This window comes from Elgaria multicarinata, chromosome 1, assembly GCF_023053635.1.
Source record: "Elgaria multicarinata webbii isolate HBS135686 ecotype San Diego chromosome 1, rElgMul1.1.pri, whole genome shotgun sequence".
In the NCBI taxonomy this organism is placed as follows: Eukaryota; Metazoa; Chordata; class Lepidosauria; order Squamata; family Anguidae; genus Elgaria; species Elgaria multicarinata.
In genome coordinates, this window is record NC_086171.1 from 63,972,543 (window position 1) to 63,992,061 (window position 19,519).

Below are 19,519 nucleotides of genomic sequence, written 5' to 3' on the forward strand. Positions count from 1 at the left end.
CCACCCTGTTAGTGTGAAAAAATGGTTCCAGACAATAGAAAAAAAGCCTCGAACAGGCAGCATCAAGGCTGAGTACGTTTCACAAACCTAACAGTCGGCCGAAACAGAAATGAATAGGCAATGAAAAAGGAAAAGCACAACCATCCAAACTCCCCCAGACATGTTTTGCCTGTTCCACAGGCAACCACCAAGGTAAAGCAACACTTAGCTTGGTCAGATGAAATGAACCTTAACGTTATGCATTTTTACTACAAAAGCACACAACTTGAAACAATAGCATCAGGATACTGAACAGAACTTCATAAACTATTTCTGGAAATCTACCCCCACCTAACAGACACTGTAACAGAACAAAGACTAATAGATAAAAAAAGAGTTATAATCAATAAAAATTGGCTAATGGAACATGAAATTCAAAAAAAATCAAAGAAGAAATAACACAACAGAATATCAACATGAAAAGCACAGATGCACTAAAAACAAGCACATAAACATCCATAGAAGAAACAGCAACCCTAAACATAACAACTCCACTTGAAGATCCCCAGACAACGCCTCAACCTAAAACATACAACATGAACATAGAGCAGCAACTGAAAGAAGAAATTGAGACAAATCTAACAAAATGGAGAGAAACTGACCCGACGAAAAGAAACCCAATACCTAGACTAAAGTTTAACAAAGACACGCAGAAACTCATAAACATAATGAATAGTAAACTCACGACATACATTAATGATAGCAACCTAGAAGAAATCCACACAGTCATCTATGCAGCAGCCACAGTAGTTCTCACCTGTAACACACAGGAACTCCACACACACACAAAAGATTATAAACCAAAGCAAAATGGCAAATCAGAATTGAAAATAAAATCGAAAAGCTACGAAAGGAAGAATGACACAATGCATAAATGGAAATTGCTCAAAAAATATCCTCAAAAATACCCAAGACATCATAGCAAACAATAAAGAAACAACAATAGTAGCTCTTGACACACTGAAACAAAAACTTGCAGTCCAGACCACCAGGCTAAGAAGATACAAAGAATCAAATGAAAGTAAAGCCCCAAACGCTCTCTTTAAAAGAAACGAGAAATTATACCGAAGAATAAGCAAGAAAAAAGAAAACATTATACCTCCAACTAAAGAAGAAATAACCACATTCTGAAAAAATATCTGGTCAGAACCAGTACAATACAAAGGAAGTACAAGCTGGGTAAGACAGGAAGAAGAAAGACAGAGACAACTACCACAGCAAACAGAGTATACAATAACCCTGGAGGAACTGAAGGAACAATACAAAAGACACACAACTAGAAAGCACCCAGCCCGGCCCACATTAAAAATTTCTGGTACAAAAAGCTTACATCAACACACAAATACCTCGCTCAACAGATCAACACAGTCATAGAACACCCACACCTATTCCCACTATTCCTAACTGAAGGTAAAACTTACATTAAACCAAAAAACCCAGACACCCAAAACCCAGCAAACTACAGACCCATAATATGCCTCCCAACATTCTACAAAATTATTACTGCCACAATCACGCAGAAAATTGAAACACATCTCACCCAACATAAAATACTCACAGAAGAACAAAAAGGATGTAAAAAACAGCAGAGGATGCAAAGAACAGATAATAATAGACAGTCTCATCATGAAGCGAACAGAAAAACAGAAAAGAAACATCCACACCTGCTACATAGACTATAAAAAGGCTTTTGACTCCATCCCATACAGTTGGCTGAAAAAAGTACTTGAAATATACAGAATACATCACTCGATCCAAAACTTCCTGACAAGAATCATGGAGAACGACAATACATCTAACAACGGACAAGGATCATAAACAGACAGAAAAATAAATATTGAACGTGGTATATTTCAAGGTATTTCAGCGCTCTATGGTTCTGCCTGTGTCTCAATCCACTATCCAACACCTTTAACAAAACCACATATGGCATCGATATAAAATACCAAAAACAAGCAAAGCACAGAATCAATCACCTCCAGTACATGGATGACATCAAAATCTATACCTCAATTCTGACACAGATAAAAGGCCTCCTGCGAATCACTGAAGAACTGATGACAGACATGAAAATGTAATTCGGGATAGGAAAATGTAAGATGCTAAACATAGAAAGAGGGAAATGGAAAGAAGGAACAGCAGAAACACTAAACAATGAAATACTAGTTAACATGGAAGAAAATGAAACATACAAATACTTAGGATTCCAACAAAACACAAAAATCAATCACTCCACAGTAAAAACTCAACTAAGAATGCAATGTAAAACTCACCTATCACAAATCCTAAAATCCAAACTAAATTCTAAAAACATTTTCAAAGCCATCAACACCTGCGCAATACCCATCCTCACATACTCATTTGGAATCATACACTGGTCACACACTGAACTCGAAGAAATAAACCGACTCAGTCTCATAGAACTTACAAAACATCGCATGCTCCATCCCAATACATGCATTGAAAGAATAACAATCAGCAGGAAAGAAGGAGGAAGAGGTCTGCTGGACATTAACACAATCCATGCTAAACAGATAAAATCACTCACAGATAAAATCAGCACCATGTACATTGATGGTGCTATTTAAATAAATAAATAAATAATAATAATAATAATAATCATCACTCAGCGAATTCTTCCACACTAAAAACACCCTCATTCATAAAGCCATAGTAAAAGCAGATAAAAACTACACCCCCTCCAGCTAGCACTACAAAATGAAGACCAAACACGACCAGTCTCACTTGCTGAGAAAAAAAGAATAATGTGCACAAAAAGCACTGCAACATAATAACAGAACCCACAAATAAACAAAGAACAATCGTACGAATGGCTCAGGAAGGGTGAGCTATTTCCAGAAATGGAAGGATTCCTAATAGCTATACAGGATCAAGTTATAGCAACCAAGAACTACCAAAAATACATCATAAAAGATAACAATGTAACAACAGACCTATGCAGGAAATGCTATCAATTCCAAAAAACAATAAACCATGTAACAGGAGGATGTAAGATTCTGGCAGGAATGGACTATAAGGACAGACATAATACACCAACAACTGGCCATCAAATTAACCTTATCAAACAACCTACACCATATTATACATACTCACCCAAAACAATTTTAGAAAATGTAGATCATAAAACATACTGGGACAGAACAATTCATACTAGCAAAACAATACCTTGCAACTGACCAGACACAACAGTCATAACAAAAAATAAAAACACACATACCTCATTGACATAGCAATACCAAATGAAAAAAATGTTGTTGCAAAGGAAGAGGAAAAGAGAAAAATATACACCACTGGCCATGGAAGTCAAAGAACTATGGCAAAAGGAAAAGGTCACTATTATTCCATTAGTCACATCAAAAAACTATACAGAAAACCTTCAGAAACTGGGTCTACCAAAATACATCCACACCACCATCCAGAAAGCAGTCATAATTAAAACACATTCAATTGTCAGGAAATTCCTGAATCTGTAAAAGACAGCATGACTTGGCAATGCCCATCATGTCCGTCTAGAAAAATCACCATGAGCAAGAAAGAGACAACAATAATATAGTCACAACCCACAAACAGGTGCAACAGCACCCTCCCTCCATGTTCCCCAGCAACTTTTTTATATAGGCTTACTGCCTCTGCTTCGTAGTGGCTGAATTCGGACGACGCGCTAATCAACGGTTGTTTCCCATTCTGTTCCTATTACACCCCACCCAGTTGATTAGTGTGTTGTCCGAACTCAGCCAGTCTAGGTCTTTTAACCCCTTTGTAAAGTCATCCAAACTGGTGCCATTACTACATCTTGTGGTAGCGAATTCCATAGTTTAACTATGCACTGTGTGAAGTATTTTCTTTTATTTGACCTGAATCTCCCACCAATCAGCTTCATGGGATGGCCCCATTGGGTTCTAGCATTATGGGAGAGGGAGAAAAATCTCTCCCTTTCCACATTCTCCACACTATGCATAATTTTGCACACCTCTATCATGCTTCCCCTTAGCTTTCCTGGACTACAGGGGTACAATGGCTATCTCTCCGGAAATACGCTACTGGTGCAATTGGATCGCACCCCATCCCTTGTTATAAGGTTGCAGAAAACGCTTTATTCACTGGCAAGTGCTTTAAAATGACAAATAATAAGAAATGCGTTCTTGAAAAGATTTAACAGCCCGATTTTACGCAGGGGAAACGTTGAAATCAGTGAAGCTTACTTCTGATTAAACCTGAATGGGATCGGACCGTATTGCTAGCATAGCCGCTAATTAATTGTAGGTAAGGAATCGCTACCCCCCCCCCCCCTTGCGCCAGACTAGTCATCCTCTGATCTAGGAACGCTTAGCACTTCCAATAAAGTTGTTGTTCATGATAAGAAATTGCAACATGGCCGCGCCCAGGGAAGAGGCGTGATTCTTCTAGCTTTGCCGCGCGACCTTTCATTTTCGGCATGGTCTTCTAGTTCGGTGAGTCTCAGATATATTTTCAACAATTATACAGCAAGCAGGCGGGACTATTCAGCTATCTACACGAGCATCTCCCAAGTTTAGTTTAAAAAAAAATTAAACAAAGATTTGGCTCATGATCGCGCGGGATGTCACTTCCCCCGCCCCCAACAAACCCAATGCGTTTGCTTTCTGCTTTGCGAGTTTTTTCGAGCTTTGCTGTGCGATCGCGAGAACTACATTTTTACTCTCAAGGAGAAGCCGGTATTCTCGTGAGTTCAAGCGCAATCCTACGCGTGCCAACTCAGAAGTAAACTCTATTGAGTTCAATGAGGCTTGCTTCCAGGTAAGTAGATACTGGCTTGAAGCTTTAGGTCTCAATCCTAAACACATAGGGACTCGGGAGTAAGCCCTATTGAATATAGAATTATTTCTGAGCAAACATGCACAGGATTGCACCGCAAGAAACCTAAAATTGTGACTCATGGGGTTTAATAGGGATTTAGTAATAAAAGCTGACATATTTAACGCGGCTCCCTTTCCTCTTTTTCCCGTGGGGGGAGGGCATAATAATAGAAAGAGAGCATTTCACGGTGGTTGTAATGGTCTGGATACTCTACGTCTGAGCATCTCACATGGTTTACTTGCATACAAAAATGGCATGGGGTATGACGATTAATCTCCCCGCCCGCTGAATTCTATTTATGATATGGTCTTGAAAATGATAATACGATGCAGCAATATCAATCGACATTGGATGGAGTGGTGGCAGTCTGTCTCGGTTTCCCGCGTCTTAATTAGGAGTAGTAGAGACTCGGGTCACAAGTCCGTTAAAAAGATTAAGGCTGCAATTCTGTACCCATGTATGTGGGAGTATAACCACACTGAATTCAGTGTGACTTACATCTGGGTAGACACCGCAAGGGAAGTTGACGTATTCTTCCTGGAATAACAGACTTAAAAGTTATACTCCAACAAAAAAGGAAGGTTCTGGTGCAAAGCTGCTGTGTTGGAATTAATCTGCATATTTAACACATCAGACTGGTGCTGAATAGAAGAGAGTGCGTGTGCCCTAAAGACTAACAGTGTTTTTAAATCTAGTTTTTAAGACTCCACAAGCTTCCTTATTTTTGTTGAGAGTGGCTAGCTCAGTTCAGGAAGCAATTATCCCTTTGTATATGTTTTTGTACATGACGAACATATAAGTATGAATATAAGCTAAAGCAGGGGTGGTATATCTCCGGATGTTTTGGACTTCCACTCTGAGGATTCCTGACTATTGGCCATGCTGACAAGGGCTTCTGGGAGCTGAAGTCCAAAGCATGTGGAGGTCTGCGCTTTTGGGAAGCCCGCAAACAGGACAGGAGGGCAATAGCTCCCTGCCACTGTTGTTCTCCAGCAGTTGGTATTTGAAAACATTTTGCCTTTGCTCCTGGATGTATCATAAGTAGTAGCTGCTTAATTTTTCTAATCCCCTTTTAAAGCCAACTAAAGTAGTAACTATCACCAGCTAAGTTGGCAGCACATTCTGTAGGGCAGGGGTCCCCAACCCCTGGGCCACGGATTGGTACAGGTCCGTGGCCTGTTAGGAACCGGGCCGCGCAAGTGAGCTGCTTTCACCCACCCACTTCCGGGCGCACCGTTCCGAAGCTGCCCGCCTGCTCCAGCATCCTGGCTTCGCTTCGGCCCAGCCGAAGCGAAGCCAGGATGCTGGGGTGGGGGGGGGCTCTCTTAGAGCTGCTGTGGGAGAGTGGCTTCCAGGTGTGGCGGCGGGGGTCGGGAGGCTGCCGCCTCCGCAGCTCCACTCCTCCCTCTCAGGGACCAGGTGGGTGCGACCCTGGCTGCAGACAGGAACCCAGCCTCCTCCCCTGCCCCCCCCCCCCCGGGCGACTCTCTCTGTGGCTCTTCTCTACCCTGGGGTAGGTCCAGGCTGGCCACCGCGAGGTAGTTCCCGCCCATATCTCAGCGAGCGCAACAGCAAGCAGCAGCTTGGCTGCTTGTTTTCTTTTATTTGAGCAAAATGAAAAATGTTTCCTGTGATATTTTTCATCTTAAAAACACACGTTTTCCAATTATCATTGAGAGTCTAGCTGCACTTCCTGTTTCTAATTCAAAAACCAGGTATTAAAGGGGGTTGAGAATGTGAAGGCATCCCCTCAACACACACACACCCCAGTCCGTGGAAAAAATGTTTTCCACGAAACCAGTCCCTGGTGCCAAAAAGGTTGGGGACTGCTGCTGTAAGGTAATGATGCACTGTCTGAAGTTCATCTTTCCATCTGTAATGCATTCCCCTCTATTCAGCTTCACTGGATGGCCTTGGATTTTAGTGTTATGAAAGAGGGGGGAAATGTCTTCACCCCACTTTCTCCACACTATGCATAATTTTATACACTTCCATAATGTCTCTATTTAATTTTTCTTGAGAAAATAGGCCCAAATGTTTGTAATCTTTCCTCATAGGAGAGGTATTCCAACCCCCCTGACCATTTTGGTTGACCTTTTCTGAACCTTTTCCAGCTCTATTCACTATTGCCTTGGCAATTTGTTAACAATTAGGAGTGAGTCACATCTGCTTTGATTAACTCTCATAGGCTGAGTTCGGATGACACGCTAGGATAGGAACAAAATGGAAAACAACCTTTGATTAGTGTGTCGTCCAAACTCAGCCTTAGAGTACAATCCTTGTACTCTAAGAAAAAAAGTTCTACAAATCCCATCATTCCCTAGGCAGCATGGCTGGCTGGGGAATGCTGGGAGGTGTAGGGCTTCTGTTTAAACAGGTGTAGGATTGCACCCTTACTCTTTTGACTGGCTCTCAGTTGCATTTGTGATCTGCATGGTAATAGGATATTGCAGGGCTTTCTGAACTCAAATTTGTAATAACATTTCCTCCTTCCCTGTTTTGTCTGTACGCATGTATATTTATCTGCCAACTCAGAATAGCACTTCATGTATCTGACTAAAATGGGCCCTGGCCCATGAAAGCGTATTCTTTAATTGTTTAAGGTGCCACATAGAAGTCTATTGTTTTTACATACTGTGGTGTTTAGGGAATAGAGATGCTCAACCTTTTTAGGCCTAGTTAGAATTTTAAAGAAGCTTATATCCAGAGAGGAAGTACGGTATGATAGAGGTGTACAAAATTATGCATGGCGTGGAGAATGTGGAAGTAGGGTGACCATATGAAAAGGAGGACAGGGCTCCTGTATCTTTAACAGCTGCATAGAAAAGGGAATTTCAGCAGGTGTCATCTATATATATGGAGAACCTGGTGAAATTCCATCTTCATCACAGCAGTTAAAGCTGCAGGTGCCCTGCCCTCTTGTAAATCTGGTCACTCTAGTATAGCTCCTGTACCTTTAACTGTTTTGACAAAGATGGAATTTCACCAGGTTCCCCATATATACAAATGACACCTCCTGAACTTCCCTTGTCTATACAACTGTTAAAGATACATGAGCCCTGTCCTCCTTTTCATATGGTCACCCTAGTGGAAGGGGAGATATTTTTCTCCCTCTCCCATAATACTAGAACCCAATGGGGTCATCCCATGAAGCTGATTGGTGGGACTGCTATGGTAGTGTGTGGCTGGTCAGAAGATGTTGGGAGGCCCATCCCCTGTGTGAGAAATCAGTGTTTTTGTGCCTGTGTGTGTGTTGTCTACGTTTTGGGTGTTTGTGTTTTGTATAAAACACACAAAAACACACAAACAAAATGCACCTGCGTGCACACACACACATCTCTCCCCAATTATTCTTCACTGCCATCCCTTCCTCACCCTAAACATACCAGGCAATGGGGCGGGGAGGCAGCACTTTTTCTTTTCTTTTGAGCATTTTTAGGGGCTGGATGAGTATGATGTAAGTGTAAAGAGCTGATTTCCAGAGGCGTTCTGGGGAAATAAAGATGGTTGGCAGCTGGAGACCAGTGCTTCTCTTTGCAGTATGCCTGGCTGCCAACAGTAAAAAAAAAAAAAACCCAACCCCAAACAAGTGAAAAATTGTTAGAGGTACGGGGGCTTGTAGGTGCTGTGTTGGGAAAGGCAGAAGTAGGCTGTAGCCTGCAGGTAAACAAAATTATTTTTTTTCTTAGAGGACTGGATCTGGCTTGGCATGAAAATCACCTGTTTTTGTGCTTGTGTCTTTTTCCATCACTTCAACTGTTGTGAGAAGTTCATCAGGTATTTGCATTCATGTCACATTCCCAAAGGTGTGTTAAAAGCAAACATGTTAATACATGTCAGAGCCTAGATAGGAAGCTGTCTGGAAGCCTTATATAACCTATTGTGTGCAATCCAAAGAAGCATGGGATATAAGTGTATTAAATAATCTTTTAAAATGCACCAAGGGTTTACCAAAGATATGTGGATTAATTTCTTGCTCATTTCTTCAGGTTTAGTTTAATGTTGCTCTTTTTAAAAGAACATAATTATTTATTAAGTATGCGCTTCAAGATCTGGAGCAGCAATCTGCTGCCCAACAGATATTTCAGACTACAGTTCCCATAATCACTGGCCCTTCGCATGCTGGCTGGGACTGATGGGTGTTGTAGTCCAAAACCTCTGGAGGTGGCCTACCCCTACTCTAGATTGAAATGAATCAAACTGAGCAAACTAGTGCAATCTTATGCACCCTTATTTAAGGACTTCTGAATAAATGTGCATAAAATTGTGCTGTAAAGTGATCAATAGTACTACTGATTTTCCCTAACTCTTAGCTGAAAATTGGTACTAAATAGGGACTGTTTTCACTAAAATAAATAGATAAAATACAAATTTAAGCCTCTCTTGTGTTGTATCTGCCACATGGGAATATTGTTAAATTGGAATATATCATAGGAGAAAAATCAAATGTACTAGCAGTGTAGGTTTTCAATATGCCTGATAGACTGAAATAAGCACATCAATTTAAACAGGTTTTTTAAATGGCAATGGACAGTGTTTTACCATTTCCCTCATCATATACCAGAATTGTTGTTTTTAAATGGATACTGTTGTTTTTATACTGTTTTTATGTTTTTAAAATTTTTGTATACTTTTAATGTTTACTATTTTTAATTGTTGTAAACTGCCCAGAGAGCTTCGGCTGTGGGGCGGTATATAAATGTAATTAAATAAATAAAATAAATAAATATTATTGATTTCTATTTCCAAGTACAGATGCGTAGATATATTTTATTTTCCAAGAAAGGCGACCAAAATAAAAAGGAACTGTGAGCTTGAGCTATGCTAATTATTAAAACTAGCATATAACCACTAGAGGGTGATTTCTACTGCAAAACACAAACTGGTGTTTTTTCTTTTGATTTTACAGCTGGATCTTAAACACGATTACTCAGATGTAAATCCTATTGAGTTCAGTGTGATTTACTTCCTTGTAGGTATGTTTAGGATTGCAGCCTTTAATCTTGTAAAGCTTGTCATGCACCATATGTCGACCACTACATTTCCCTTGTATTGATGCAAAGGATTCCTCCCCCCTGTCTGCCCTATTAAGTCATTGTTTCTCTTTTCTTTGTACTTGTATTTACATCTAAAATAGAGTCTCTGGGGAAAAGTTTAAGCCATTGCTGTCTCAATTCAGACGTTTGCTAAATGTTGGAAGGCCACCTGTTTCTGCTTTCTTGAACTGTTGATAAGAATTCTCCCCCCCCCTTTATTACTTGCTTCTTCTGTAGTTTAGTGATCACATTCTGATTGATGTGCATATATTTATAACTTGAATATATTTCCCTTCCATTCTGACATAGTCACAATAGAAGTGTAAAAAATTTGGCAGAGCATCATAAATGTCACTTCAGCCTTATCAAATGTATTTTAAAATTACATCATACTGAAAGAAGAAATGTGGAAGATGCAGTTAAGGTTCACTTGGGATTAGAAGGGATAAAAATCCACTCATCAGTATGCGTTATTCTTTCTTAAGCAGTTCTCTCCTAATGCCGAAACTGAAGATGCCTGGATTGGTTGTGTCAACATTTTAACATGTTACTTAGTTCACAGTTGGTCTCCTACTCAGTAGTCCAAGATGTCATTTTAACTGGAGACATATGTGATGTTGGCTCCATTGAGATGTAAAATAGATTCCTTCTATACACTTAACAAGTTAGCAAAGACATCTTGAAAGTATGTTTTTGCAACCTCCTTTTTATCAGTCAATGCAATTGTCAGGGAGAAGGTTTCAGCTTAATATTTTTCCTGATATGCTAGTTGGGGGTGGGTGGGTGCGTGGGAGAGGAAGTATTCAAATATGTGATCCTTATCCCTGCAGCCTAAAGTGATTGCCTTTTATGTATATGAAAAGTTTATGTATATGATTCTGCTGATTGTGTAAACTGGTCTATAACAACGGTTCCTCTGTCTATGCTTAACCAGTAAATATAGCTGCAAGGCCACAATCCTATGTACACTTACTTGGGAGCATGGCCCATGGAATTCAGTGAATTTCTTTGTATGTTTACTTCAAAGTGTTGGCTTTTGCATAGGACTTCCAATTTTTTATTTAAAAAAAAATTCTACAGGGTAGAGTCAGATCAGCATCTGGAGTTTACTGTCTTTTACTGTCAATTAGTAGTTGTTGATCAACACAGATCTCATGCGTGTTAGCTGGATAAAACATCAATTAACGAGTAAATAAAGGATTGATTGTAAATTAAATATCCCTGCTGATTAATCAATGGAGCTGAAAAACAAGCAGAAAGTTCAGTATTTGAGAACTTCTGAAAGCCTGCACTGACAAGTCAGCATTCTCTTTTTTGTCACCAAATTTAATTAAAAGCAAACAAACTTAGGCATTTCTCCCTTCCAGTTATTATCGAAAGCTAGCAGAGTATTTTACCCGGAGAAGCAAACTATCAGGCCACTCATATCTATTTTTCTTGGAAGTAAGTCTCATTGATATCATTGGGACTTACTCCTTAGTAAATCAGTGTGTTTAGGGTTAGCATAAATGACATTTTCTTCTAATGAGCTAAATATAAAAGTTAATATGATAACAGTGCTCACTTCAAATAGGACGTATTGGGTCTGTTCAGACAGCACACTAAGCCATGGTTAGGCTGCTAACTCTTTTGCAGCAAATGGTTAGTGAGCATGTTTAAATAATGATTATGTAGCCACCATGGTTAGGAATGGCTCACACGACACGTTAAGCCAGAGCTTTCCAAACTGTGTGTCGCGACACGTTAGTGTGTCAGCTGCAGTGTGTAGGTGTGTCACGCAAACGTAACGAGGAACCTCTGAGTCTATGTGAAATAAGCAATACCAACTTGCATGCATTTTTATGCAGCAAAGGTGCCGTTTACTATGGTGCACTAGTATATTCCCCTTCCGTCATATCTGTGTATGCACACCATGGTCGAGGGATCATACAGGTACTGCGCATGCGCAGTATGCATAATTGGGTCGAAATAGCTGATTCCGCGTCACTTCTGGTGACGCAGCTGCACCTGAAGTGACGCATTCGAGAAATTCCATGGGTCCAGTTTTTTGATAGAACACCGTCTCAACCGCTGCTCGATCGCCGCTCGACAAAATTGGTTCAATGTGAAAAGTCTTGGTAATGTATGTTATTATCTTGCAAATCATGTATTTTTAAAAATATAAATGAAAGGTTTTCATGAGATATGTTGTGTCCCCATACATTTTGTTATTACAATTTATGTATGTGTCCATATCTCTTATAAGGGGTTAGTTTAACCTTCGGTTTGCTAGTAAAACTGAATTACTGTGTTGCAAAATGATGCATGTCTAAAAAGTGTGTCACCAACATGAAAAGTTTGGAAAGCTCTGCGTTAAGCCATAATGTTTAGCTCAAAATGCTTAACCACTGTGGCTTAGCGTGTCATCTGAACAGGGTCACAGACTTTGAAAACTTGATCTTCTACAATAGTGTTGAGCTTTCATGTTTATTTTCAAAGTCACTTAGGTTCTGTTGTGTTGCTGTATATACTTGTTTTCTCAAATATTTGATGAAAAAATGAAATATCAGTGATGGCCTTTTATTTCAAAAGTGGTAGCCTTTGTTTAATAAATGGTAAGCTATATTTCACATTTTAGAAATACTTTTTTAAAAATACAGTATTAATTTCCACCACCAACCATTACTGTTGGCGACAGGAAAAACCTCGGAGCTGTGTGTTAATCTTTTGCATTTCCCATCCATTGTTGTCTATACTGAGGGCTTTGTTCATGCTTGGCTTGGTTTTGGGCACTAAAACTTCCATTATGTTCTGTTTAGACTTGCTGTTTCTGGGCAAGTTTGTCTTACCTGTTACTGTAGGACAGAGTGCTCCTCTTTCTGACTAACCCATCCTACGTTTTGTAGGTTTTTCATTATCTTGTGGCCATACATAATGAAAAACTGTATGGCTTCCTAATAAACAAATAGCAACACTAACGTAAATCAGCCCTTCTAGCCCCAACTTTCTAACTAAGGAGAACAAGAAGGCAGGCAACGTGGTATTACTTTTCACTTCATGAATGTGGTGCAAATTGGCAGGGATTGAGCAACAATTTGTCTTAAGACAATGTTGGTTCTTTGATTTTAAAAAATAATGGCCTCACATCTTTTAACAACCTGGCACTATATCAGCCTTCCTCAACCTTTAGATGCTAGGAATACTAGGCCTTGTAGTCCTAAACGTTGCAGGTCACCAGATTGGGAAAGACTACCCTAGATTAATAGTGGTCAATGGGGTTCTGATTAATGGCCTTTTAGGGCTTCTGGCTACTCCCAGTATTCTCCCAGTATTTTAACAGTTTATAAATAAATTTTAACTTGGTGTTTTAAATTTGTAATTTTGCATTGCTGCTGTTTTTATCTGGTTGAGCTTTTGTATTGTATTTTATATTATGGTTTTATATTGTTGTTTTATACTTTGAATGGTTTTAATTTTTGTGAACCGCCCAGAAAGCGGTTTATTTATTTATAATAAATAAATAAATACTCCAAACCGATGGAATAGTTGTTATGTCATTTGTCCACCCCCTGCCCCTTGACAAGACTGTATCTTGTCATTTCTGACTAAATGACAAGGTGCAGTGTTGTCATTTTTAGTTGCAATTTTTTTTCTTGATGCTATGTGTCTTGGAATGAAGGATATAGGAATTCATTTCTGACTACTACTTCCAAATGCAACAACTACAATTTAGTGTTCTTTTTCATAATTTAATTGAACTTTATATCTGAAAGAAGTTCTATTTTACCTGATCATGTGAATGAATTAATGCATAGTATATCAGTTGAAGTCCCTGAAAATAAATGCACTACATTCAAGACACTTGTAAACATGTTTGTCATAGCATCTGGCAGTGTGGCTGAGTGCTTCCTCCTTCAATCAATGGTTGTTAATTCTGATGGCTATATGCTACCTCCAATATCAGAGGCAGTAAGCCTATGTACACCAGTTGCTGAGGAATATGGGTGGGAGGGTGCTGTTGGATTTGTGACTGGCTTGCAGGTTCCTGGTTAACAGCTGGTTGGCTACTGGGTGAACAGAATGCTAGACTAGATGGACCCTTGGTCTGATCCAGTATGACTGTTCTTATGTGCTTAACTTGTTTAGGATAGGTCAGTAGCATCACGTTTTCTCTATAAAGGTTAATTCAGACTATTTTACCAGCTTATTGACAACACCAGATAAGAGCGGCCTTTACTTCCCAACAACCATACAAATATAAGAATTGCCTTTCTGGATGGTAATAAGGTCTATCAAGACCAGCATTCTGTTTTGAACAGCAGTTACATGTACACTTCTGGAAACCTATAAGCAGGACATGTTGGTAACAAACAACGGGAGCTAGCTACCTCCTTCATCTGGTATTCTGAAGTATATTGCCTCTGTACATGGTGCTTCTGTTGAGCTTTGACAGATTTATCATTCACTCCATTTCTGATACTTAGGTGTGAGTGCCGATGTTTATGTAGCTAAAGCAGCAACATCCATGCACAAGAGGGAGGTATCAGCAGGCTTAGTAGAGCCTCAAGATTTGCAGAAGTACAAGCAAACATTGAAAACCCCAAGGGAGGGGCATCCCAAAATAGCCCTATGAGGAATGAGCATGATCAGTGGCCATGGAATTCTGGGTGACTTCTTGAAGGTGGAAGAAGTAGAAAACTGGATGGGAGGGGGAATGGAATGGAGTACCTTGGAACAAGATATGGCTGGAACCCTGAACAGGAGCACTCCATACTGCAACATTTTGTTGCAGCCCCACTTGTAAAATTATTGCAGTTCATGGCATGTAGTTGCTGAATCCTCCCACACTTCTTTTTCTGTTGTAGGATAAGAACCAGAAACTGGGTAAGTGGTAGGATGGATCGGCAGCTGGTTGGCTACTGTGTGAACAGAGTGCTGGACCTTAGATGGACTTTTGGTCTGATCCAGCATGGCTCTTCTTTTGTTCTTATGGAATAGAGTTTTGTGGAAGAGAGCATGGCTGATTGAGTAGAGAGCAGTGATTTCAAGCATTCCACATCGCAACATTTTGTTGCTGGTGGCTCAAAACCACCAGTTATGAAACCAACGTGGGGTTCCTAATCCCAGGTATGCCTCATATTACTAATGAAGGGGGGATATTTGCAGGAAGAATTGGAATAAAGTGGAGCATAGCCTCTCTACCAACTATGATTCTCCCGTACAGTGCTCTGGCCATTTTAGCCTGCATTTTCACAAGTCCAGTCTGTGTGAAAAGAAGTAAATCCAGCTAGAGGGAAATGACCTATGCATATTTGCAAGAGAAAATTGACAGGTTTGGGAAGGGTAAAGCACTCTCTTTCCAGTTGGCAATTCTTTAGTACATATCGCACATTTCCACACATTTTGTGTTACCTCTGCAAACATGTCTTTGGGACCACATGTATTCTGAAGTAACAGATAGTTCTGCTCTAAGCTAGTGTCTGTTTCTACATATTTTGGTAGTGAATCCCACAAGTTAATTATATGTTGTGTTAAGAAGACCTGAATTTACAGCCAGTCAGCTTCCTTCGATGACTTTGAATTCTAGTATTATGAGACAGGAGATGAGATTAGTTTCTCTCCACACTATTCATAACTTTATATGGCCCTTCCTTTCCCCCTATAATAAAGCCTCTAATAGAAAAGGGCCTTGAAGGGCCTCCAACCCTTTCATAATTGTAACTTTTCCCCAGCTTTTTTGAGTACTGTACACAGTGTTCAAAAGGGGGTGACAAAAGATGTATTTAATGGCACTATATATTTAATTCGTTGTAGCCTTCTGCTGGATACAGGATCTGTTTTTCTCCTGTGGGACCTGAGGTTTTTTTTTTCTGAGGAGATTCAGAGAGGAAAGTTGAATATTTGAGAGAGAAAAAGAGTGAGGGAAGGAAAGCAAGAGGGAGAGTGACTAAGAAGAAGCCTCTAGAGAGGACAGTACAAGAGAGAACAGCAGTTTTCTGTCCCAAGGGAGTGACAGAGACAGAGGCCTACCGTTGCAGCCCAGCCCAGCCAGGTCTGAGGGACTGTTAATTGTTTACCTGGATCACTGAATTATTGGGCTCCTTGCCCTCCTACTTGTTAGTTTGTTTAGAGCATGACAATAGTTCCCGACAATGGCTGCATTCAGATGGAATAATTCAGATGGAATGATCCTGGGTTATTGGGAATGAGTTGTGTGCAGATTCATGCAATTTGTTTGCTCTTACTTGGCTTCTCCCACTAGCACAACTGGCTAAACACACCAGGAAGTGTTTATTTAGTGTGTTGCCCAAATTGGGGGCCCTGACTTTTCACTCCTAAAGAAGCCAGAATTGCAAACTGGGGCTTGTTCTTGATTTACAAGTCTTGTCAGGTTTACAAGTCTTAACATTATGTGCAAATGTAGCTAGTCACTTCAACTTCTTTCACTTCTGCAGCATGCTGATATTCTTAATGAGCTGTCCTCTTGGTTAATCAAAGCCAGTTCAGGCCCTATTGGCATTTATGTAAAGTCAGTATCACCATAGTATAACTGGAAATTGACAAGCCTCATATAGCAAGATGGCGGTCCTATTCAGACAACTAATAAATTTTTATTATTTTTATTTTTTATTTGATCCAATTTATATCTCACCTATATACAGAATACCCTAGGCAGCATACAAAGTTAAAACAAGTTAAACAAGTTAAAACAATCAATAAAGCAATACCATAGGCAGTATAAAAGTGTTAAAAACAATTTAAAAAGATAAAGCAATCAATAAATCCATTCAGCATAAAAACAATATATAACGGTCAGCAATCATCATGGTTAAGTGTCAGTGTTTAAATACCTAAAGTGGATTAGCAAACAATGGTTTCCTTTAACCACTGTTAAGTGTTACACATTGAGCAAGTTGTAGTTAAGGCAGTTTCCCCGGTTTTCAAGCCTTTTTGCTTGCATTTTGGTAGGTGGGTCTCACTGATGTCTTCCTATTCTGTGGGCAGGGCTTACAATACATCGTACTATATACTTAGTATTTTCAGCAAAGTTAAGAAAACAAACCATGATTAGTTCAGTGTGGTTAAGTGTTAAATCTGCACAGGGCTATGCCCTGCTCTCTCATCTGTTCTTTGACATATTTTCAGTGTCACTATTAGCAGTGCCTGGACCAAAAATTCCTGTGACTCCAGAGAAGCCAGTTCTGCCCCTCTCACTTGGTCTAAAGAACAGTGTGTCCTGCCTGATTGATTGCTGCTGCTGCTGATTTATTTATATACCACTGTCTATGTGCGTGGTGCTGTACGGAGAACAGTTATGACAGGTTCCCAACTCAAGGGCCTTACAATCTAACACACACACAGAGGGGAAAAACATAAGAAGGGAGAAATGGAGGCATGGGGAAGTAGAGGAAGAATACGGGACTACATCAATGACACATTTATTTATTTATTTATTTATTCCATTTTTATACCGCCCAATATCCAAAGCTCTCTGGGCGGGTCACAAAAATTAAAACCATAATAAAACAACCAACAGGTTAAAAGCACAAATACAAAATACAGTATAAAAGCACATACTTTGATTTAGCTACAGTAAGGTATAAGATTAGGGAGATGATCCAAAAGCTTCCTGGAAAAGTTGAGTTTAGAGAAGGGGCTTAAAGAAAATAAGGGAGATGGTCGCAAGGAGGCACTTCTAGGCACAAAAGGCAGCAAGTTAAAATGGTTGGGTCATTTCAGGGAGCACGAGATCTTTGGACAGATGAGGGTGGTTGGAGTTGGATGAGCAAAGGTCACAGAAAGGGATGTGTTAGGATATAAGCGCAGAGATATAAGGAGGGGCAAGGCCATAGACAGCTTTGAAGGCAAGGACAAGAAACTTAATTATGTACTTAATATATTTATTCTCTGCGTTCTTTACAAGGACAAGTCTGGGATTTTGACCAATGTGTAATTACAATGTTTTGAAGTCATTTGGTCAATAAAGATGAACAGTCTAAAGTTAGGAAAAGTTAGGAAATGATGGCTTAAAAGGTATTCATAATACCTTAATTTGACCTTCTCTGAGAATACAGTGCTTCCTTTTAATTACCAGAAGCCATATTCCCACAGGTGATACTTGTCCTTTGAGGAGGTTGCTTTTAATTCAGGTATCCAGAGCCAGCATAGTTTTTTTTAATGCACTTGAAAGTATAATCAACAGAACATTTCAGGTTTGTTTGTTTTTTTTAAAAAAAAAACACACAGTCCAATGGATAAACAATAATTAAAATGCAGTTGAAACATCCTGTTTACAATAGTAATAGCCTCATTTTCAAGCTGGCCTAAGCTAAGTTGTAGTGTTGATGGTGAGTTGCTGAGCATCACAAAATGCTGGTACTAGGAAATACTACTTAGTGTTTAGGTCACTAGGAAGAAGACTGTGTACATATCTCTGTGGTCCATTTGATAGGGATAAGTTAATTTAAAAAGTCCCCTGTGTAATTATTTTACTCTTTGCATTTTTTTCTGCTGATAATACCATTTGATCTGCTGCCTTTATAGTGCAGTTTGTTTGTTTTTATTGTATTCAATGTATTTGGGGGCGTGTATGTTATTCTATGAGGCCATTTTCGTGAATACTGTGCCTGTACGCAACCTGACATACATGTTATTAGAGGGTTTTTTTCTGTTCCCCCAAGTGTCTGAACTCCTGCTGAACAAAAGGGAGGGAAATTAGCCCATGAAGCATGAGGATAGCTTCCCATGTAGAATCCTGTTTGTTGGGCTACTTTTAAGGAACAAGAATCCTGGCAGAAAGGAACCCTATATTTAAATATCCCAGATATGTTAATATTATTGCCATATACTATTCCCCCCATTTTATTTCAAAAATATTTTTTATATTTTCTTGTTAACAGCTGGAATTGCATCAAAGCAAAGTAGGAGCCTTTAGCTGCTGCCATCTTAATCTCCCATGAATGCCTCTGGGCAGGTTACTTGTCCTTTGTGAAGAGCTGCTCCCACCCATTTTATGGTTGTGTCCAGGACAGTTTCTCATATTTCCAAATGTGCTCAAGTGCCCCAAAAGTTGCCCGCCCCTGAATTACACAGAACAGTTATCAATGGAGTTGGCAGAGTATTTAGATTGTGTTATTTCAGACTGCAACTGTGGCATTGCATTTTAACGCTTTCTCAGATTTAGCTAATAAGGAGAAATGTTTACTGTAACCCTTTCTCTGAACTGTGAGTTCCGAATGTTTTACATGGAGGACCATTCAACAATATGCTCCCTTGCTGGCCACCTGAAATGACACGGTTTGGAATTCTACCACTTTGGTCTATCTGCATCTTTGTAGAATGGCTTTGATGCACACAGTTTTACATAGTGTCTTAGGAAGTAGTTGTAGTTGGCACATGAGTAGAGTAAACTATAAAGCTGCTGTTAGTGTTTAGGATGACTCTTGCCTCCCCACCCACCCCACCCCATGGAGCTTTTGTCATTAACAGAGATTTCTCATTCTTTACAAAATGCCAGGAATTATTTCCAATAAATAAATGGGTACCTAAGACATTATGCCAAAGTTGTGTAGCAACCAACTCTGTCCTGATCATGTCATCTAAAGATG

General features: G+C 39.7%; 1 protein-coding gene and 1 pseudogene across 2 annotated transcripts in view; both read left to right on the forward strand.

The window, feature by feature from the left end:
- LOC134396444 (fidgetin-like protein 1) overlaps nucleotides 1-19,519 on the forward strand; it is a 59,627-nt pseudogene that overhangs the window by 16,044 nt on the left and 24,064 nt on the right.
- LOC134400790 (cytochrome c oxidase assembly factor 1 homolog) overlaps nucleotides 4,492-19,519 on the forward strand; it is a 76,565-nt gene continuing 61,537 nt past the window's right edge. The window contains exon 1 of one of the 2 annotated variants that reach the window (XM_063129378.1): nucleotides 4,492-4,511. The gene's annotated coding sequence lies outside the window, so the exon portion shown is untranslated. Of the gene's footprint in view, nucleotides 4,512-4,745; nucleotides 4,837-19,519 lie in introns of those variants that run through there. The other variant, XM_063129368.1, reaches the window with a different exon arrangement.